Source organism: Bufo bufo, chromosome 1 (genome assembly GCF_905171765.1).
Source record: "Bufo bufo chromosome 1, aBufBuf1.1, whole genome shotgun sequence".
NCBI classification, from domain to species: domain Eukaryota; kingdom Metazoa; phylum Chordata; class Amphibia; order Anura; family Bufonidae; genus Bufo; species Bufo bufo.
Genome location: NC_053389.1, coordinates 562,810,538 through 562,835,124, shown reverse-complemented (window position 1 = coordinate 562,835,124; position 24,587 = coordinate 562,810,538). Strand labels below are relative to the sequence as shown.

Genomic DNA, 24,587 nt, shown 5'->3' with positions numbered 1-24,587 from the left:
TGTAATGATACTGTAGGTTACTCTTACCATAAAGAGAGTTCCAAATTAAAACGCAAATGAACATGTTTGGTTTAGTTCAACTGTACATGCATCCTTTCCACAACCCACCCTCCACCACCCATGTGTGAATCAGTGGAAGTATTCATAGATTTTTGGCACCCTTACATCTACATTAATATTCATTAAAAAGAGTAATATTTTAAGGATTAACGCCAGCTTGCTTGACATACATTTTATTATTGAAACTGTAAAATTGTAGAGAAATATATGTGTAAAATAGGTAGGCATTAATTCAGCTTCACGGTTGGAATATCATTTTTTTCCTTTCGATACTGCTTTACATTGACTTGTATAGCACATTTGCAGGCAAAGAAATTAACAACAGGGACAATGAAGTTGATTAGCTGCTTTAGTTTACAAAAGGATAATAGTGTAATTCCATATTAAAATGCAGAACATGTATCATACATTCATTCACTTTTCACTTAATCTTATATTGTTTGTAACCAGTATGTCAACTTTCAAATCAAGCATTGTATCGATTTTGATGTCTTAGTTCTCAGTTGTAGAAGTCTTTTAATTTTTATACTATACCTTTTTTTTCTTAAAAATGCTTCATTTAGTGGAAGTTGTGGAAGTAATATAAAGACTCTCAAGTCTCTTCCTTACATATCAGCTCTCCATTGTGGCTCATAGAGCAGAGGACCACTTTTATGACACCCTTATGCTCTAAAAGGGCATATTGACAGGAGATGTCTTCATAAGATACCCTTATGTGCTTAAAGGGTTATTCCAGTTTTATATATTTTCTCCTTTGGTTATATTATAGGAAATAATCACTTTTTCTAATATACATGTATTTAAAATTCTGCATATATACCTTTCTTATATCAGGCAGTTAGCCCCTATATGTAGTAGAATGATATAGCCTATGTATGTCATGTGTAATGTATCCATGGTAGGGCTGAAACAATTACTCCATTGAATCGAGTAACTCAACCCAAAAAAATCCTTGATGCTAATTTTTTGCATCGAGGATTCACTTGTGTCATGTGACCACAGAGCGGGAGTGAAGTGCTTGCTATTACTCACCTCCCCGTGGTCATTGCCGGCTTGCACTTCGCTGTACTGTGTCCTGACACATCGTCAGGACATAGTGCGCACTTACGTGCACTATGACCTGATGCTGTGTGACGTCAGGATGACAGTGCAGCGCGCGGAGAAGAAGATGGACGAGCTGTGGAGCGGCACCCCTACAAGTATTTTATTTAACTAGTGCTGGGGACATGGCTAGGAGGGGGAGATAGTGGCTCTGAGGGGGCAGCTGATTGCACTGGGGGCAGATGATTGCACTTAGGGAGCAGATGATTGCACTTGGGGAGGAGCCTGATGGCACTTGGGGGCAGCTGACGGCACTGGCGGGGCAGATGATGGTATGGGGGGAGCCTGATGGCACGAGGGGAGAGCTGATGGCACGGGGGTGCTGAAGAGTTTTTATAAAGAAAAACATTATTTTAATTAGTTTTTTGTTATTAGAGTACTTGATTAATCGTTGGATTAATCAATAGATTACTCGATTACAAAAATAGTCGTTAGCTGCAGCCTTTATCCATGGCGTAACTGAAACATGGCATCAGTAATGTCGCACTCTTCAAATCATACAATATAATACCGACATTCAGTAAGCAACAGTGTTACATGACTTACATGCACAGGACACATGATTTTTATTATGGTTATTTCCTTAATTACATTACTGCATGTGTTTTCAGGGCTGCCTGTCCTTAGATGATTTGTAAAATGGCCTCCTGTGTCTATATGATATTGTAACATGGATGCCTGTCTCTAGATAATGTCATGTTGTTAATGAAGTTTACACACAGGTAAGCAAGATGAAGAGCGAGGAGGAGCTGGATGTTCCTAATTACATATTCTCATTGATATTAAATGATGTGGAAAAGGAGGACAATCAGATGGCAGAAGAAGGACTCTTCTGCCTGTAGGGTTGGAGAAGTGGCTAATCCAGAGCTGATTGATATTCTTTGTTTACTGTCAAATAACCTGCAGGAGATTGCAGGCCTGAGCAGCAATACTTTTCATATTGAGCCTCCACCTAACCAGCCAAACCCCATACCAGCAACAGCCCCTGTTTAAAGCGAGATTAAAGGTGTCTCGCGGCCATTAACAGTGAAGACCAACTATATAGTGCGATCTTCATTATTAAATGAAAGCCAGCTGTGGGCTAATTGGCTGCATGGTTCTTTACCGCAGCATGGCCATAACCTGTCCGCATCATGGCCGATCCGTGTGCCTGTATTCTAAGGCAGAATGGCCTGGGTATACCTGATTTAAAGTGATTTGTGACAAATTAATTTGGAACTGATCAAATTTCTTGGTGAACTTCTGTGAAGCTGCCAAATAGAATTTTTCAAAACTTTGCTTATCTCTATACACTACTATTACCTATTATATACCTGGACAAATATAACAATTAAAAATTTAATTCCCCTTTAAATTGAGATTTTCTGGCAGTGTTCTCCCCGTGTTTGTGTGGGTTTCCTCTGGGTACTCCGGTTCCCTCCCACACTCTAAAAACATACTGATAGGGAACTTAGATTGTGAGCCCCATTGGAGGACAGTGAGATCCTTATGTCTGTAAAGCGCTGCGGAATATGTCAGCGCTATATAAGAGAGGAAAATAAATAAGTAGTTGATCCTGTTCCTTCATTATTATAGGTGTCGTCTGAGCACTTCTCTCCACTCATCTTCCTTTTATTGCTTAAATGCTTAAATTATAGCTGTAAAATAACCAAAGGAATATTTTTTTTTTTCAACTACTTATTAATATTATAATTGGCAAACGTGTAATATGTGCTTCTCACAAAGGGGACTCAAAACAAAGGGGTGGTTATATAGCTGGGGCAACTCCCTTGGGAATCGGTGACTGCCATATAGGCACTTAACCTCAACACTCACTAGGGTAACTTTCATTGGAAGCCAATTTACCTATTAGTATACTGTATATTTGGATAAACTGAAGAACCTAGAGGGAGACCACACAAAAACAGGGAGAACATGCAAACTCCATGCAAACGTTGCCCATGGTGACATTTGAACCCAGGACCCCAGCACTGCAAGACACCAATGCTAAGCTCTGGGCCTTTTTAATTGTACACACATATATATTAAACAAGAAGTCTTATCCTACACTATATCTTTATTATAACATTTTAAACACTACAGTTCTTGTTTAGAGGTATATTTATGGGGTTATGTAGTAGGGATCGACCGATATAGATTTTTTAGAGCCGATACCGATACTGATAACGTGCACTTTCAGGCCGATAGCCGATAACTTATACCGATATTCCCTATTCACCTTAATAGCGCCCTATTAGGGTGAATAGGATCTTACACTGTCCCTGCTGCCCTGTGCATAGTACACACAGCATCAGGGAGCTCACCATGGCAGCCAGGGCTTCAGTAGCGTCCTGGCTGCCATGGTAACCGATCGGAGTTCCTCGATTACATTGCTGGGGCTCCGATCAGAACTGTCACTGCCACCAATGAAATTACTTAGTTTGGGGGGGGGGAGCCATGTGGCCACTGCCACCAATGACTTTAATACTGGGGGGGGACGCACTGCACCACCAATGATAATTAACCTTTAATACAGATACAGGAGGTGGGTACATCCGGCACCCGCCTCCTGTATTTGTATTAAAATTATCATTGGTGGCACAGTAGCCAGGCACATGCTATGCTGGCTGCTTGACTCTGGGGAGGACACTAGCTGAGACAGTGCAGCGGTAACCCCTCGCCTGTCCCTCCTGCTTTAATATTAGCCAGGCATTCATTGGTGGCAGTGGTGCGGGCAGCTTCAGAGCCCGCTCATTTTATTGGGCTCTGTGGCGGCCGCGTTATAGGAGGGAGGGATTCCGTATCTCCCTCCCTTCTTCTCCACTGACTCTGCCCACTGAATATGGCGGTGCGCACTAAGCGCCACGTTTTCTCATAAGGAAACAGCGCTGAACGCATTATCGGCATATCGGCAAGGCTAGATGCCGATACCGATAACTTTGAAAATCATGAATATCGGCCGATAATATCGGTGAATCCGATAATCAGTCAATCCCTATTATGTAGTAGATAATTGCATTTTATGCAGTTATACAATATAGACAGATTAGCTCAGTCTGCAGCTATGGGAATAACACATTGATTGTGTTTGACCCAGAAGTCTGGCAGTAAACTATACTCCATCATATGTGGTAATGTATTGATTGAGTACAGACCAAAGATTGTCTGTAGGATGACCATCAGGAGTGTGGCTTAACATAGCTAAGCCTCTCTATCTAAATATTGATCTTGTTTATATTGATATAGACAATGTAATTGTACCTAGGAATGATGTGCTATGCAATTTCCAAATATGTATACAGGTTTATGCAGTTCTAAATCTGAGGTAAACCTTATTTTATGCAGTGGTCGCCAGTGAGAAGAAATAGGGGGCTAGGTATCCCCATCCTAGCAATCAGTAAGGGCCCCAGCAGTGAAGTCCTGGTTAAAAATGTGGAGTTCAAAACTATATAGAGATTCTCGCAGGTCCATGTGTTTGTGGCAGGATGGACAATGACAAACCCACAATTTTTGGGAGTTAAAAATCCAAAAATATTTTTATTTTCCATCTAACACAAGACAGTGGTATGCAAGTTCAATAGTCACTTTTTTGCATCCACATTTACAAATAAATCGCCTTGGCCGCCTGGGCTCTAAATATACATCAGGCTACCTTACCTATGTACTTCAAGTCCAAACTCATGGGGATCAGGCTTTGCCCAGCCAATAGGTCATGTAGCTTCCAGGAACTGACACTGAATGAGGTTCTCAGCCCTGTCTTTATCCCCACGACAATGAGCCCATTAGCTACTAGGTTCATCGCAGGCTAGGGGAAAATGCTGTACTGAATAGGAAGGAAAGGAAGGTCCCCCTACTATCACCTACCCACCATTCCATAAAAATCCAGCCCATGAAATAACTTAAACAACAATGCCATGGCAAATTATGTACAACCCAGTATTGTGGATTATTTTTACCTCACACATCTGAGCATTCTGGGTGAGATATACACGCTCTCCACTACTTAACCATTCACAGTGTAACATTTACCACACACAGTGTTACAAGATATATTATATAATTAATCAGCATAGAACTGGGGAATTACTGTAGGTCCAAAAAACATAAATGGCAAGTAAAATCAAATACAGTGGTCCCTCAAGATGTATTGGCCTCAGGATACAATATTTTCAACATACAATGGTCTTTTCTGACCCATCATAAGTTGAAACTAGGTTCAACATAGAATGCCTCAGACTCATCCAACCAATCAAGGCCACTTCTCTGGTAAAATAGCTGTAGTAGTTGGTAGTTAGCAGCTATTCCTGACTGTTATATGTAAGGACTTGTTTTATCTATCTTAGTTATATGCTTATTTTTCTTAAATCTTCATTTCCTCTTCTTGGATGACATTTTGGGGCTTTGGAATCAATTACTCTAGTTACAATGGCTTCAACATACAATGGTCGTCCTGGATCCAATTAATATTGTAACTTGATGGACCACTTTACCTATGAAGAGCTGCTCGCCTTACACTCAGCCCTATGCAGTCGTTTTGAATTTATTTATTATTATTATTATTATTATTATTATTATTAATGATTTGAGTAGTTTTGTACAGACCTTCTATATGGCATTTTATATTAATCTGTATTCTCTGTATTGGGCCCCATTTTATTAAAACATTCAAATAGCTTTATGAAAGAAAAAAAAAAAAAAAAAGGCAAGCCAGATTTTTTTCTAAAATACATTATCATTAACATCTATTTACATTCTCATTTTGCTTGAGCCAGCCATTCTAAACAGTTCCCATACATAATTAGCAACTCATTGCAAATGCAGTTCAGCAGGTTTATTTAATCTCCAAAAGCAAAATACTAGCACAATAAATGGCACTGGGCGGCTAGTTAGTAATCTTTTCACTTCACCCTTGAATATTTGATTCCATTTTTTTTTTTTTTTTTTTGTTACTGTGTTTGAAGAAATGGTTTCCAGATTACAGATGATAGTTTTTGGACACATTGCCAAATAATGCCATCCCTTCAAATACTTTCAGCTTTTGCAATTATATAGTATTGTCCTATTTTAAAGCTGGCGGATTTTGATGCTATGGGAATATGAGGAGCATGAAAAAGATATGCTTTGGCTCTCAAAACCAACTTACCAGCTGCATTCTCCATGGGTGCACTGTTACGACCATATTGAGCTTGCTTTCAGTGAATGCAGCAAAACTGCTTGGCATGAAGCTGCATCGAATTTTCCAAATGAGCAAGTAAAATAATATTTTTATATACATTGTTAACAGATGCAATGGATGTTGCTGAATGCTCATGAGTGCACATAGTATCTTTAAACACATTTCTGTTCCATGTAATCACATAGTAACCCCAAAGCAGTACTTAGCATTAGCAAGGATTTCTACCTACAGTAATTAGAGCGGACTTGTCACATTAATATGCTGCCCTGTTTAAGGTAGCATATTATAGCCAAAGCAAAAAAACAACAAAAAAAAAAAACAACTAGCTACTAGCAACACTGAAAGAATATACCAGTCTCATATAGTTTTTATTTATGAATATAGCACTCACCCTTTAGGATGGTGATTGATAGAATGCTGCTTTTGAGTGCATACACAACAGTCAGTCACTGTTCTGATGGGCAAGGGGGGTGGAAAAAGTGGTCTGCACATAAACTACAGCATGAGACCAGTTTATTCAGAGTGGCTAGTGACAAAACTGCACATCATTTATTTTTTTGTGTGCAGTTTTGGCTTTGAGTAGTAGAGAACTGTACCTTACCTAGGGCAGAATATGTGAAAATCTTCAAGGGCAATTTTTTAATGATAGCATTTTACGTATTTTAGACAAAAAAGCATATTTAAATTGGTATCTGTATTATGCCTTATTCACACGTCCGTTGTTTCTTTCCTGATCTGTTCCGTTTTTTTGCGGAACAGATCTGGACCAGATCTGGACCCATTCATTTTCAATGGGTCCTGAAAAAAAAACGGACAGCTCAATGTCTGATTTTTTTTTCAGGACCCATTGAAAATGAATGGGTCCAGATCTGGTCCAGATCTGTTCCGCAAAAAACGGAACAGATCAGGAAAGAAACAACGGACATGTGAATAAGGCCTAAACCACATGCTTACCGTGCATGACTACATATATTGTGGCTGTAGGTTAACTATAACCCCCCACTAGAGATGAGCGAATTTCTCAAATTCGATTCAGTCGTTTCACCGAATTTTCCGAAAATATTAGATTTTTTCCAAATTTATTTGTTGAATACCGTTAATAAATAACTATTTCCTGGCTGCAGAGACCCTGTATAGTGATGTAGAACACTGTGCCTTGCAGTAGCACGCATAGGGAGTCTGCTGTGGTAGTGAAACAATTCTATGAGTCAGTATGACATGTAGGTGACAGGCATTGCTCCTAGAATCACTGCACACTTCACCTTTTTGGGTAGTTACTAACTCAAGTGTGAACTCAGCCTTACAGGTCGATATTAGGGTCAAGAAGAAGTGCACTCCTTTTACACCGTCGTCAGCTGATTCCACATAGATGTCTGCAGAACCTGTTCTATTAAACGCTTATACAAGTAGAGCCCCCCCGTACAGAGTGGAGAGGGTGTCAGCAGTAAGTTTGTGTTGAAGTCATTGATTATTTTGCCCATCTTCTGATCCGTCAGAACAATAACCCCCCAAAAACTGATCTTGTCTGTTGAGCATCTGCCTTCACTCGGTCAGCATTTTGTCAGTAATCTATCAGTATTGCTAAAGTAAAAAAAAAAAAGACAAGACTGGATTCAAAACAGAGATGACACGTGAATAGAATATTTGCATGTCTTCTGTGTTTTGTACCCACGCCTGCTTTTGGTTACCAAATCATAAGCCACTTCTGATGGGACCATACAGGCCTTACAGCTGCTACATAGACAGGATCCATTGTGCATCTCATTTTTCCTTCCTTCTGACAGATCAGAAGAAGAGTCAAATAAATGATGATTTCAACCAGGCCAAATAGGAAAAATAGTGGCCCAGTCATGAAGTGGGGAGGGTGGGAACAGCATGAGAAGTCCACAGAGTGGCCCAATGACATAGTGGTGAGGTGACAGCAGCATGAGGATACCACAGAGTGGCCCAGTGACATAGTGGTGATGTACCAGCAGCATGAGGAGACCACAGAGTGGTGTTGCGGCAGCAGCATGATTAGACCACAGAGTGGTGATGTGGCAGCAGCATGAGGACACCACAGAGTGGTGATGTGGCAACAGCATGAGGAGACCACAGAGTGGCCCAGTGACATAGTGGTGATGTGGCAGCAGCATTATTAGACCACAGAGTGATGATGTGGCAGCAGCATGAGGAGACCACAGAGTGGCCCAGTGGCATAGTGGTGATGTGGTAGCAGCATGAGGAGACCACAGAGTGTTTATGTGGCAGCAGCATGAGGAGACCACAGAGTGGTTAGGTGGCCGCAGCATGAGGAGACCACCGAGTGGCCCAGTGACAGAGTGGATAGGTGGGGGGCAATACCAGTACCAGCTGAAGATAGTGGCTGACAATAGAAGCACCTGACAGCAGGTGTGGCATCAGGCAGGTGGCAGCATCAGAATAGTAGCTGAAGTAGGTAGCCAGAAGAAACGGGTCTCTTTTGTCAAAGTGTTGGTGTGGCACCATGGATGATCTAGTCTGATGCATCAGGCATTGGTGTTTGAAAATCCGTGATGATCCACACCTGATTCATTTTTATAAAGGTCAGTTTCTCTACATTTTGGACAGGCGAGTTCTCCTTGCCACACTGCTGGCCGGCAGGAAAGCTTGTCCAGGGCAAACTCGGCCAGTTGCTGCAACAAATAGTTTGGCTGCCCAGTATTCCAGGGGATCTTCGATGTGGGGTGGCAGGGTGCATTCCAAGTATGCCACAACCTGATGGTTCAGGTTCTGCTCTGTCTACCTGCTGCTGCTGGTGAGTAGTTTCTTCATCAGCGACTCTATACTTAAGTTGATGCTGATGGAGCAGCGCAAAGGCCCCCCCTCAGTCAGACCTGCGTGAGGATGGGCGATGGTGCACATAGGCAGCGGCCAACTGACTACATAGCATGTCTTGATAGTAGTTCAGTTTGTCCTCCCTCTCAGCGGAGTGAAAAAGGCCCCCATTTTGGACCAGTAGCAAGGGTCTAACAGGGTAGAGAGCCAGTAGTCATTCTGGCAAATGGTGACAATTCGGTTGTCACTATGCAACCAAGTGAGCATGCATCAGGCCATTTGCGCAAGTGACTAGGAGGGACTCCCTGCCTCCATCTCCACTACATACTGCCATGGTGTGTCTGGGTCCTCTGCCTCATCTTCCTCATCACCCTGTAGCTCCTCAGGCTGCTCCTGCTCCTCCTCTCCTGTCACCTGTGTAGAAAAAACACCAATTTCTCTACACATTGTTTGTGCTCCATTGTCCTCCTCCTCCTTTAGTTCAGCCCCCGCAGGGCTTTTGTGGTCGTGAGATGTAGTCACCACTTCTCCTAACCCCTGGCCAGCCAGATTTAGCAGCATCTGTTCCAGGACATGAATCACTGGAATGAAGATAAAGAGGTAAAATAAAGGTAAAAGAGGAGAGAATATTTAAAAGAAGAAAAACTGCTACAAAAGGACATAGTTTTAAATTAGAAGTGCAAAGGTTTAAAAGTAATATCAGGAAGTATTACTTTACTGAGAGAGTAGTGGATGCATGGAATAGCCTTCCTGCAGAAGTGGTAGCTGCAAATACAGTGAAGGAGTTTAAGCATGCATGGGATAGGCATAAGGCCATCCTTCATATAAGATAGGGCCAGCCGCTATCCAAAGTATTCAGTATATTGGGAAGACTAGATGGGCCAAATGTTTCTTATCTGCCGACACATTCCAGGCGACTGACAAATAAAGTGGTGTCCTCAAAAGGCCCGAGCAAATGGCAGGTGTCACGCATGAGCTGCCACTGGCTAACATCGAAGTTACATAGGGGAGTACCTCTGGCCGCCTCTATCATCAAGAAATCGTTTATGGCCTTTCTCTGTTCATATAGTTGGTCCAACATATGGAGGGTGGAAATGTTGCATATCAGCCTATGTTGGAGGATGTCAGCCTATGTTGAAGGATGCCATTCTGCTGCTGTAGCTCAAGGAGGGTGTGATTTGCAGTGTACAAGTGGCTGAAGTGCAAGCAAAGTTTCCTGGTCATTTTCAGGATGTCTTGCAGACTGGCAGAAGACTTCAGGAACCTCTTTACAACCAGATTGAACACATGCGCCATGCAAGGCGCATGGCTCAGCCCTCCTTGACACTGCACCGACATTATTTTCTTCCCGTTAATGGTCACCATGGTTATGATTTAGATTTTCGTTGATAAAGCCATAATTTGATCACTTGATGAAGGACGCAAAGCAGTTACTCCCCTGTGTGACTCTGTTCGCCTAGGCAAATTAGGTGCAGAACAGAGTGACACCTCTGTGCCATGCACATGTGGTATTCTGGTGGCGTACTGTGAATTGTCCCTGCAGTGATGGCTGAGGACACGGTAGAGGATGAGGAGGCAGAGGCGGACATTGTCGCAGGATAAATGGCGTGAGAACGTGGAGGCGGAAGCGCCGTCACCTGGCCAAGTTGCTGGTGTGGCTGTGCAGGAACCACATTTACCCAGGGGGCCTAAAGGACATATTTTGTCCTTGACCGTAGTTATAGCTCCACATGTCGGCGCTGCCTTGCACTTTGGCAGACACCAACAGGCTCAAGGACTTTCCCACCTTTTGTTCTACATATGTGTGCAGGGCTGGTACTGCCTTTTTGGCAAAGAAATGACGGCTTGGCACTCTCCACCTCGGCTTGGCACTAGACATCAGTTCTCTGAAAGGTGCAGAGTCCACCATTTGGAAAAGGAGGGACTGCAGAACCATCAAGTTGGCCAGTAGCACGTTCAGCTTCTGCACCATTGGATGAGTGCACGTATACTGTTGTCTCTTGGCAATCGCTTCGGTGAGGGAATAACTGATGAGGGGGAGCAAGAGCTCCAGGACTAGCAGATGATGGGAAGGACAGACAGCTTCCTTCGGCTGAGGTAGTGGAGCCTTGACTGCATAAAATTGGGTGTGTGCCACTGGGCGATGCAGCGTTTGCTGCAGCAGGCTGGACCACCACATCAGAGCCACGGTTATCCCAGGCCACTTTTTGGTGACCCTGCATGTGTTAATGCAGGGCCGTGGTGCCATCATTGGCACCCTGGCCACGCTTCACCTTCTGCCCACAAATCCGGCAAATGGCCATGTTCACCTCCTCCGGCAAAAAAACAAATAAATTGCCACACCGCCGAGTATGGAATTTTCCCACCAACACTCCGCGCTGACTGCCTGATACTGCTGCCTCTGTGAACCCCTGCACCTCTACTTAACAGGCCAGTAGGCTCCTGCGAAGCAGGTGGTCTACCTCGGGCACATTTGGCTCCCGTCCTCCCACTGCTGCCACCCTGCTGACTCACAGCCATGCTGCTACCCTGCTGGCTCAGCCGCTGCCTCATGCACAAGCTGCCACCCTCTTCTCCTGATGATGAAGCCCCTTCTTCACACGGCACCCAAGTGCGATCAGTTACATCATCATCATCATCATACGCTACTGTCTGCACATCACTAATGAACCCTTTAACGGTCTCAGGGCCAGGAGCCTGACCACTCGCAATACCTGCTCCTACATGACTCCCCTCATCACTACTAGCCCGCCTACCGGAGGATGCGGCGGATGTCTCCTCCAGATCTTGGCTTGCCAGTAGCTGCTGACCGTCCTCTAATAGCTCGTATTTGCAGAAAAGTGGAGTCGAGCCTACGGCATATAATACTTCTCGCGCTCAGGGAACTGAAAATGACAGAGGAAGGTTCAGGACAGATAGGGCACAGGGCCTGCTCCCGGGCCATGCCAACTAAGCGTCATGTCAGAGGAACCCACCGACTCTTGGCTGGGGGTGTCTGATGTCACTTGTGATGAACTCGAAGACCGAGTAAAGCATTCAAGCACCGCTGAGATGCTGGTTAAGACACAACTGCTAGATGACACCGGGAGCTCAGGCCTTTCACTGCAAATCCTGCTGCTGCCTGTGAAAGAAACATTTTGGCCACTGCCCGTTCCCTTTGAAGGGTCTGTGACCTGTCTGTCTGACATACTTTATGATAAAAGAATTAAATTAAAATTAAAATAATACCCACCAAAAAAGGCTGTAGTACAATGTTACTACACCTCTGAACGTCAATTAAGAAATATATATATATATATATATATATATATATATATATATATATATATACAGTACAGACCAAAAGTTTGGACACACCTTCTCATTCAAAGAGTTTTCTTTATTTTCATGACTATGAAGGCATCAAAACTATGAATTAACACATGTGAAATTATATATATATATAACAAACAAGTGTGAAACAACTGAAAATATGTAATATTCTAGGTTCTTCAAAGTAGGCACCTTTTGCTTTGATTACTGCTTTGCACACTCTTGGCATTCTCTTGATGAGCTTCAAGAGGTAGTCCCCTGAAATGGTCTTCCAACAGTCTTGAAGGAGTTCCCAGAGATGCTTAGCACTTGTTGGCCCTTTTGCCTTCACTCTGCGGTCCAGCTCACCCCAAACCATCTCGATTGGGTTCAGGTCCGGTGACTGTGGAGGCCAGGTCATCTGGCGCAGCACCCCATCACTCTCCTTCATGGTCAAATAGCCCTTACTTTCAACGTTTTCCCAATTTTTCGGTTGACTGACTGACCTTCATTTCTTAAAGTAATGATGGCCACTTGTTTTTCTTTACTTAGCTGCTTTTTTCTTGCCATAATACAAATTCTAACAGTCTATTCAGTAGGACTATCAGTTGTGTATCCACCTGACTTCTCCTCAACGCAACTGATGGTCCCAACCCCATTTATAAGGCAAGAAATCCCACTTATTAAACCTGACAGGGCACACCTGTGAAGTGAAAACCATTTCAGGGGACTACCTCTTGAAGCTCATCAAGAGAATGCCAAGAGTGTGCAAAGCAGTAATCAAAGCAAAAAGTGGCTACTTTGAAGAACCTAGAATATTCAGTTGTTTCACACTTGATTGTTATGAATATAATTCCACATGTGTTAATTCATAGTTTTGATGCCTTCAGTGTGAATCTACAATTTTCATAGTCATGAAAATAAAGAAAATTCTTTGAATGAGAAGGTGTGTCCAAATTTTTGGTCTGTACTGTATATATATAATTATTTTTTCATCAACTCCCCCCCCCCCCCCCCCCAAAAAAAAAGCACAATTCAATTAAGATGTATTCTTTTTCCTTTTTCTACATCCCAAAAAAAGAAGTATAAAGAATTCATTGCAGAACGGCTAATGGGACGTACATATCTTTCCTATTAATACACCACTTAAATGGCTGTAGTACAATATAACTTCACCGCTGAATGCCAATTATGACATATATTTTCTCCCTTTTTTTCCCTATTTCTACACCCCAAAAAAGAAATATAACAATTACAATTCACTGCAAAACAGGTGATGGGACAAACGTATATTTTCTTTTTCTACACCACGTAAATGGCTGTAGTACAATGTAACTTCACCACTGAACAGCAATTATGACATATATTTATTCCCTTTTTTTTCCCTATTAATACACCCCCCCCCAAAAAAAAAAAGTAAAACAATTGTCAAATCAAAGCAGAATGGCTATTGGGACGTAAGTATCTTTCCTAATAATACACCCGTAAATGGCTGTAGTACAATGTAACTTCATCACTGAACAGCAATTATGACATAGATTTTTCTTTTTTTTTTCTAATAATGACCCCCCCAATGAAAGTAAAACCATGTAAAATCAATGCAGAAATGCTAATAGGACGTACATATCTTTCCTATTAATACATCCTGTAAATGGCTGTATCACAAGGTTTGCTGGAATTAGTGATGCATCATATAGCGCAAACACCCTAAAAGCAATTTGGATCCCCAATAAGTGCAGCAGGGTGTAATAGAATCGCTCCTATTGCACCCTGTTCTCCTTTTATAGCATAAATAATGCCTCCCTATCCTTTCCCTAATCTTTCCCTGAACTTGTAAATCATTTTTTTTTAGCACAATGAAGTCCTTCTTAGCACTTTCTCTAGTGCCTGCTGATGTCTCTCCCTGCACTAAGTACACTGGAAAATGGCTGAATCCAAAATGGCTGAGGCTATTTATAGGGCTGTGACATCACAGGGCTGGCTGCTGATTGGCTGCATGCATGGCATTGTGGGTGATCCCTCGTTCCCAGAGTTCTTTGTTCCATGTCCTAACACATGCAGCAGCCATTTTAGGGAAAAAAATTGATTAGTTACCACAAAGCATGAGGAAATTAAGATTCGGTGCGAATCGAATTTGTCCTGAAATTCGGATTGAATTCCACTTTATCAACTTCGATTTGCTCATCTCTACCGCCCACATAATATCCATATATTTTTTCTTATTATTGGTGTAAAGCCATCTTTAGCTTACATCATCTAACCGCATATACGTGTGCACACATCTTAACTTTTTTTCCCATAATTTTTTTTTTTTGTTGTGTTACTTTTAGTAATAGTATAGCAGTCTTTTGTGTGTGACTTGGGTGTTTTCTTTCATAAAATATTGTTGAAAAAACTTAGCCTATAGCGGTCTTTTACATACATTATATAAACATCTTTGCATCTTGTGTGTATATGTATACACATACATTTTTTTCTTCTTTTTTTTTGTTTAAAAACAAGAATACATAGATGTCTTTTGAAAGCATAATATGCCTCCATATATTTCTTTTTTCATATATTTCTTCATTCATTTCTTGTTTTTCTTTAAAGTGTAACTGCCATTTCCACTAGCAAAAATGAAATTCCTAACATATGTGATGCTGAAGGGAAGATATTCATGAAGCTGCATTTTCCAGCTAATTTTACCCTTCTGATGTCTGTATTCAGCCCTTAGCAACCATATTTCTCCTCTGTTGCCCTGGACGAGAGCTGTCATTCTGGTCTTGTATGATAGCCTTTCAAACCAGACCAGTTGCATATTTCTAGCTCCTACCATTGAGAGGATATCACCATCTAAAGCAGCCCTCCCCCCTCCACTTTCTGCCTGAGCCCAGCTCCAGGCTGTCGGGGCTGAGCCCCTTTACCCAGAGCTCATCCGTCTCTTGTTCTAATACTGAGAAGACGGACTGCACATGGCAGCGCTGTGAGATGAGACCTGCTGAATAGGAAAGTAGCATGCATTTGTGCGAGTTATTAGCAGGTAAAACTGAAAATGATCACATTTTAAATCACAAAGGCACTTATACAGCATGGTGTACTATACTATTAGGGAATAAAAAATGAAGGTTTTATTATTTTAATTTAGTAAGAATAGCTGTCTTTTGTGTGTTCTTTGTACACACACATATATGTGTTCTTTTTCATTAAAAAAAAAACGTACATAACGTACATCTTCTCTGGTACTGGCTGTAGTTACACTGAGTGTACGCAGGAAAAGACAGCAAGTTGGATCCTTATGGGTAAGAATGGAAAATTATCTTGGATCTAATGAATCTCCTACTAAGACATGGCAATTGTCTGTTTGTGGACAACTACTATACAAGTATTCCACTGATCAAATACTTGTATGAGTGTGGTACCTTGTCGGGGGCATAACTAGAAGTGACTGGGCCCCACAGCAAATTTTTGTAAGGGCCCCTCCAGCGCGCTTCGCACCTCCCTCCTCCTGTGTAAACCCCACTCCTTTGGCACAGATAAGGGCCAGGGGCTGCACTGAAAGGGCCAGGGAGGTGCACACAGGGGCCAGGGACGCAGACAAAGGCAGGGGGGCACAGATAAGGGCCAGGGCCCAGGGGTACAGACAGTGGCCAGGGAGGCGCAGACGGTGGCTAGAAATGTATGGGCCCCATCCAGAGCAAATGTATGAATGCCCAGAGCAACTTCCCCACAACCCCTCCCTCCTCCCTCAGCAGCGGCTTGTAAGACGCCTACACTCACCACACAGCGTCGGACGTCCCACTCATTCAGTAGATATGCCCCTTAGTGCCCCCAAACAGTAGTTATGCTCTTTTATTTCCCCTTTACAGTAGTTATGCTCCCTTATTGCCCCCACACAGTAAAATGTTGTTATTATTCCCCATTAGTGTCCACACTCCACACACTAGTTATGCCCCTTTATTGCCCCACAGAGTGCCCGGTCTGCTGCTGCACCTGCTGTGAAGAGGCCTTGAACATTAAGACAAGAATCGATCATGATTAACTATTTAACTAACTTGAAAATAAACTGTCACACATGCTGCCGGGCACCGGGCCCCTTGGCAGCCCGGGCCCCGAAGCAGCCGCTTCCCCTGCTTCCCCAGTAGTTACGCCACTGTACCGTGTTCTGTGGAACAGTTAGAAATAAACAGGAGGGGCTTCCCAGAGTCACTTAATAAAAATCTAAAGAGAAGAGTCATCCTCTATGTCCAGCTCAGAATTGCTGACTGGGAAATACAAAGATAAGAAAAATGTTTTCTTAGTCAGCAAAATTCATGACAATTCCCTAGTCCCAGTACCTCTCAGTCGAAGAGACACACACATGCTGAAAAGCCATTCTGTGTCATTGAATATAACTACATGGGGGCAGTAGATTTCAATGACCAAATGATGAAACCCATACCTGGCACTACTGAAATCCAAGCAATGGTACAAAAGGATGTCTCTGTATCTGCTACAGTTAGCAAAATCTGGAATTCAGGGTTCTTTCCTCAATTTTCAACAATAAATGATTCTATCACTGTTGTTTCCCAACACGTGATATCCCTGTGAGCTCTGGTTCAGAGTCTGTCAGTAGGCTGAATCAAAGACATTTCCCTGACACTGTTCCTCAGACCGGAAAACAGACATCCACGAATAGCCTCCTACATTGGGAGAGTGGCCACCCACTGACCCTGAAAAGAGGTATCCCTAAGGGGCAATACCTTAGGGCTAGGAGGAATTGCTCTGAATTGGGTGAATTCAGAGCGGTTGCATCAGATTTGAGATGTCTGTTTATTACCGTGGGTACACTCGGTATACACTGAGAAGGGCCTTTCATCATTCTAATAAGGTTAGCAATAAAGATGATTCTGCACTTAGAATTATTGCTAGTTATGACAAAGCTCACCAACAGATCCGTGACATCTTACAGTGCCATTGGTCCATCCTGCAGTCAGACCCAGATGTTGAGGCACTGATACCAGACCGTCCATCATTTACGTATCGACGTAGCTCCAACCTACATGATCGTCTGGTACACAGTCTATATACACGCCCTAAACCTGAAACCTGGTTAAAGAATACATTGAAGGGCACATTTCCCTGTGGCTCCTGTATAATGTGTGGCAATATCATGAAAGGAGCGTTTTTTGTAAGCCATACTACAGGAAATAGGTATAACATAGGTTCTTTTATCAGGTCTTTTAACATCTATGGGCATTGTGTACCTTATTAGCTGCCGATGTGGCCTACAGTATGTCGGCAAAACTAAACGTGAGCTAAGGAGTAGGTTTTGTGAACATCTGTCAGACATTCGTAATCAGCAGGACACATCTGTGGCACGTCATGTATGTGAGATGCATGACTGTAATCCTGATGTGTTGAGAGTGCAGGGGATTGAACAGGTCAATATGTCGATCCGTGGGGGTGACATTGACATACCCCTGCTTCGCAAGGAAGCGATGTGGACCTTCAAACTGCAGATCATTCATCCAAAAGGGTTAAATGAGGCTATTTCTTATGCCTGTTTCATCTGATGTATCTGCTGTGTATCCACCCTGCATGCTATACCTGACCATTTATGATGTGTGCATGCTGCTTCATCTGTCTCTTGTTTATTTATCTGGTAACTGGGGGTCTCCATCGGGTATTGGTTTTATACATCTAGGTATCTTTATATACATATTATACTCTGTTTTTCCCTGTGTAAGCCTGCAGAAGCTTACACTATCACTGACTTATGAGGCATCAACGATGGTTCTCTCTGCCTCGGATTAATTTCAGGGGGGAGACAGATGTGTCGTTGTTCAGCTCTTGATGTGACTCCCCTGGTGGGTCCATACCAATATGCTCACTTTGAGCCAAGCCAGAGGGTGTGAGTAAGGAACACGCCTCCAGTTCTGACTGGCGCTCGTACTTGCGCACCCTCCCGGGGGGTGGGGCATTTGCTATATGTACTCGGCGTGTGTTTGGCTGCGTACGGCCATCATAGCGCCGGAGCCCGTGCACACAACAGTGCAAGGCACTTGTCTTTATACAGGCGTCTTTTATCTAGCTCCTGAAGATACGTGGCGCATACATGTCACATTGAAACGCGTAGAGCCGATGTCAATGTTCATAGGACACGGTTCTGAAGGCAGGGTGTGAATGAGTACCAATAGTTCACCTTTGAGTTAGTTATTACTCTCAAAAAGACAGTGGCAATCTGAGAGTATATCCTGAAAGCACTGACATGTATGTGGATGATGAGTGTATCCACCTGAAAGGTACATACAACTACAGTGTATGTGTTTTGGATGATTGGCTAGATATATATACTTTTCCAAACATAGCCGAGTGGATAGTGTTTGTGGTCAGCAAACGCAATGACTACTGAGGCACATTCATAGTATGGATGATTGGTTGAATTATAGACCAGACTCCATTGGCCTGGTACAGTCAGTGTGGCTCACAAAATATAGTTCTCTCAGACAATAGCCAGCAACCGCAGTTGTCAGAGAGGATTACAGAGGAGAGCTTATATATTATTAAAACTTTGTGGCACTCTGCCGTCTGCTTGCTGCTGGAAGTCTGGTTCCCACCCCGTCTTAATGTAATGATAAATACTCCAGCGTTTATGATGCAAAAGAATAGGTATTTATTGGATAGTGCGGCTGTATGATACATGTGACGTTTCGGCCACACTCTGGCCTTCATCAAACTGGTGCCGCTTGGTAGATGGATGTCATGGGAAATAGGCGTTCAGGAAAGAGTGCAACAGCACTGAGGGAAAAGGCGCCGTAATCGTATTGGACCGTGTCCGTTTTTCTTTGCTTGCATATCATTATCAGCACCTTGCTAGCAAGTAATGAACCAATCCAGATTTAAATAAGTCTACACTCTTTAAGTCTGGTTGCCTGATGGTCACAATGTGTGATATATAGGATTTGCCCTATTTTAAATGGATGACAATAAAGTTTTCTTTTTTTTTTTCTTTTAATACGTTCATCAGGCTGTGATAATAAATGTAACATACCGTCCCAAAATTTTAATATGTTGCCACTAGTCTTGATTTGTTCAAAAACTTCAATTTTAATGCTGTCTCACTTGAATTGTGGAGAATTAGCCTCCATAGTAATGTTCATATATACCCTTTTGGCACTCTGATACTCTTAGCCCTTTGCAGCGTGGTGGTAAATGTACTTCTTCTGACACAGCTGGGCTTTATACACATTTCTTTGTTGGAATTGGGTCAATTGTGGCCGATTTATCCCATCATTTATTGACTATATTCACATACACCATTATAATTGGGGTATGTGTGCTGACCCCTGTATCTATGTATCTAACATGACTGCAACTAACAAATAACAATCACAGAGGTGGCCTGTTGCATATCTAGGATACAGTTTCCAAATGCCTGAATATTAGTTATGTATATAGGGCAACACAACTTTTCTTTTATACTTTTTGAACAAATAAAAATATGTTTTTTGTTTTCTTTTATACTATCCCAATCAGGCAGTACTTTTTATATATTTCAGCAGTGACATAAACCCTATAATTTGATGTTATATCCATGATTAGAAACACAACTTTCCCTCACTGCTCTCCCAACCTGATTGTCTATAACACTCTGGACTAATGAAACAGGAAGTAGATATGGAAACACTGTGCCAAGCAACCGGTTTGACTTTGGGCTAGATCGAAGGGTGATAACCTGGCAGTCCCCTAGTTTTCGCCCTTTCATCCATATACAAGGATCTGGTCTTCAAAGAATGGGAGCCAACCGGCCACTACCTCTTGTCCTGGTGTGACTGGCAGCTAACCTTCTAGTGTCACAGAAACTGGAGCAAACCGCTGAGAGCTCAAGCAATACTTGCAGTGAGGAAGTAGTCAGTGGGGAGGCAGCAATGCAAATCCATGAAAGAAGTTTGAGGTCAGGCAGGCAGTTAAAGGACAATACAGTAAACAGGCTAAGGTCAGTACAGGCAGTGGAGAGTAAACCTTTACTGGTTACTAGCAAGCTGAGGGAGCTAAAGCTCATGCAACCTCCCCTAGGGGAAGGTACCTCAAATAACCTGGTGTCCAGCCATTGGCTGGAGAAAACAAGGGTGTGCTCTGGCCCTTTTATGAGCCAGGGAGCACACGTGTCCTAGAGACAGGCCAGGAGGCTTTCACTGAGAAGCGCAGGCTGTGGCCTGCAGAAGCCATGTTGGACACCAACGGCCAGCTCCTCTATTGGAGTATAGCAGTGGGCAAGCAGTTCTTGGCCACCGAAAGAAAAGGGGAAGAGAAATGCGTAACATGGTACTTGTGGAGATTGTGGCAACCCAAGGGAGCTTGACAGCAGCAGGCATTGTTTGCCATTGCAACAACTTCTTTTATACTCGCTTCCCCGCAGTTTATTCTCCTGTACACTTCTGAACAGAAAGAATCTTGAATTTTAGATTTCTCCATTTTCTTCCTCTGTGCTATGCTATCAATCCCGATATGTCTCAGCACAGCATCACATGGTCAGCTAGAATCAGTACCAACTCTGCCTGCTGGTTGGGCAGTAAGTAAGCTATTATAAGTATAGAGAGTCAATAATGTATTAACTTATCATGACTCAAACAGAAACAGGGTGGGAGATTTATCAAAGTGGTGTAAAGTAGAACTGGCTTAGTTTCCCATAGCAACCAATCAGCTTCCTCCTTTCATTTTCCAAAGGAGCTGTGAAAAATGAACCGTGGAATCTGAGCCAGTTCTACTTTTCAGCAGTTTGATAAATCTCCCCCAGTGTGTCACTGAAGCCTGCTTCTTAAAGGGCTTCTGTCACCCCACTAAAGTGTTTTTTTTTTTTGGGGCTAGTTAAATTAGTTATATAGCGATATATGAAAATATAATTGTGTTACTTACATTGATCCAGCAGTTTATTCAAAAAACGAAGTTTTATCATATGCAAATTCGGTCTCTACCAGCAAGTAGGGCGGCTACTTGCTGGTAGCTGCTGCAGAAATCCGCCCCCTCCTCTTGTTGATTGACAGGGCCAGCCGGGATCTCCTCCTCCGGCCAGCCCTGTCTGCATTTCAAAAATCGCGCGCCTGTGTGGATTCGGCGCAGGCGCTCTGAGATGAGGAGGCTCGCCTCCTCAGCACTCCCTCAGTGCGCCTGCGCCAATGACGTCTTCTATTTCGGTGATGTCATCGGCGCAGGCGCACTGAGGGAGTTCTGAGGAGACGAGCCTCCTCATCTCAGAGCGCCTGCGCCGAATCCACACAAGCGCACGATTTTTGAAATGCCGACAGGGCTATCACTTTAGTGGGGTGACAGAAGCCCTTCAGGTTCATTATGTTTGGCCAAATTTGGTAATAGAAATATCAAGAAAAAGAACAGGTAAGAAGGTGAGACATGGAAAATTAAAAACTTTAGTTTGTGCTGAAATTTACTTCTTAACAACTAGTATAATTGCTTTACAACTGCTCTACACCCTCAGATTTCTTGGGACAAATAGGTCTAGTTATACAATGATGCAGACATATGACTTGGCTGCAGTTATGGGATCCATGGTTTCCTCTGCAGCCAGTGATTGACTGGAGAAGATACAAGTCCATGTCTAAATGTCATTGCTGGAGCATTGAAGGAATTCCAGTTGACTGTTTTACAGGATTTTATATCTGATGCATTATACTGGTTCTCCTTAAAGAGACCAGCTCTGAGTGGAGATAGTGGAAGTGCTCCATGGTATGGAGACTTATTGGCAATGCTCCATGGAAGAACAATATGCAAAGAAGTTTCTCCTGAGTAGATACAGTGCCTCTTTTCGTGTTTTTATATCAAATGGTACCTTTCTACTGTACTGTTGGTGCAAATGAAGTTCTGTTTCTTTAGCATCTATTTTGATGTGGCTGATGTAATTTTATTGATTGTTTTGACTGATCCATTATTTATTAACCAAGTTTTAAACGTAGTTACTTGTCATGATTAACGTTTATGGACATGCATTTAACAGCAGGTAGCATATTAAAGGAAAGGTCTCATAATGTTTGTTAAAGATTGAACTGCTTTGACCTGGGATTAGCTGTACAAGCTGTTTAGGTGCATGCATTAGAAGTGAGGTAAGCAAAGGCAGCCAGATCAAAAGCTTAAAAGTCACACTTGAAATGAGTTCATTAGCATTTTATAAAAATTACTTTTCTTGTTATTAACTGTTGTAAGAGAAAATGCTGCATATAATAAAAGTTCTAATGTGTTTTTTTATTTATTTATAACAAATATGTAATACATTTATTTATTTATGCCGACATACTTCTATCTAAATCTCCTTTACCCTGACCTGCATTATTTCTCGTAGATTTTTTGGTGCTTTTAATTATATTTAGAAGGTCTCAGACCTGCACAAGGCTGGGATGGGCTACAGGACAATAGGCAAGCAGATTGGTGAGGAGGCAACAACAGTTGACACAATTATTAGAAAATAGAAGAAACACAAGATGACTGTCAATCTTCCTCGGTCTGGGGCTCCATGCAAGATCTCACCTCCTGGGGTAAGGACAATTCTTAGGTCAGGAATCAGCCCAGAACTATACAGGAGAACCTGGTCAATGACCTAAAGAGAGCTGGGACCACTGTCTCAAAGATTACTGTTTGTAACACACTCACCAGCACATATCCAGGCCCATTTGAAGTACCCCATTGACCATCCGGATGATCCAGAGGAGGCATGGGAGAAGGTCATGTGGTCAGAGGAGACCAAATTGAAATTTTTGGTATCAACTTTACTCGCCGTGTTTGGAGAAAGAAGAAGGATGAGTACAACCCCAAGAACACCATCCCAACCGTGAAGCATGGAGGTGGAAACATCATACTTTGGGGGTGCTTTTCTGCAAAGGGGACCTACTGCACCATATTGAAGGGAGGATGGATGGGGCCATATATCGCAAGATTTTGGCCAACAACCTACTTCCCTCAATAAGAGAATTAGAGATGGGGAATGGATGGGTCTTCCAGCATGACAATGACCCAAAACACACAGCAAGGGCAAATAAGGAGTGCCTCCATTAGAAGTATTTCAAGGTCCTGGAGTGGCCTAGCCAGTCTCCAGACCTGAACCCAATAGAAAATCTTTGGAGGGATCTGAAACTCAATGTAGTCCAGCAATGTAGTGTAGAATGCACATTGCCAGTTTTGCAGACCACAAAAACAACTGTGGCAGTCTGCATGAGCTCTAAGGCTTGTTGTGTACACAATTTTTTCAGTAGTTCCCATCTTTTGTCATTTTTCTTTTTTAGCAGTAAGGCTATGTGAATTATGAAATGCAGTACCCATGATCCACAATCACAAAAATCTTTTACAATATTAGGTACTAGTTTTGGTACTAGTGTTAAGCGAAGCGATGCATTCAAATCGGAATTCAGTCCAAAGTTTAGGAAAACTTTGATTCTCAATGAATCCGAATTTACTTGCGCTTCGTGGTAACAAATCAGTTTTTGCTAAAATGGCGGCTTTACATGTTACAAAGTGAAAGTAAGAAGCTTATTCACCGCAGCATAGCCACAACCCACCTGCAGCACGGCCACTCTGTGTGGCTATACCCTAATGCTGAGTGGCCTGGGCATAACTAATTTATAGTGATTTGTGACAAATTAATTCAGAGCTAATCAAATTTCTTGGTTAACTTCGGTGAATAGTATACTGCCCGACATGTATGTCACTTTGAAATTACTAATGCTTTCTTGGCATTAAAAAGCTTGAAAGGGTTTATATACAGTCCTAGGAGACTTCAGAGTGTCATACATGACTTTTAAGGGCAGTCAGGACACTTTTTATTCGGATCAATTTTTTTCAGGCTTAGAATCTGATGACCTATTTATATGAACCGGACCTGAAATGAATTTCAAGAAACTCACTCATTTGTATTGGCTCCAATCAGGACACAAAGGCCACACTTTTCACGTAGCAGTGATGGTGGTACTAGTGATAAGTGAAGTATTTAAAAATTAAATTTGGTTGCCTAGCCGAATTTTCCCAAAAAATCTGCTTCATGACAAATTACAAAATGCACAAAGCGCATTTCTTTGTAGGTAGTGGGTGCAATGACCAGGAGCAGCGATTGTACCCCTCAGATGCTGCGTTCATCCTTACCTGATCCATTTGTTCGCGATGGGACCGTGCATGGGATTTCGTCCGAGATCTTAGAGCAAATCGATCAGGTAAGTATTTTTTT

The 24,587-nt window shown here is 42.5% G+C and overlaps 1 long non-coding RNA gene across 1 annotated transcript; it reads left to right on the top strand.

Annotated features, from left to right (window-relative positions):
- The first annotated feature begins 1,127 nt into the window (after positions 1-1,127).
- LOC120983052 lies at positions 1,128-24,587 on the top strand. The gene is made up of 3 exons (XR_005775047.1): positions 1,128-1,259; positions 22,391-22,395; positions 24,574-24,587. It is a non-coding gene; the product is annotated as an uncharacterized LOC120983052 (long non-coding RNA).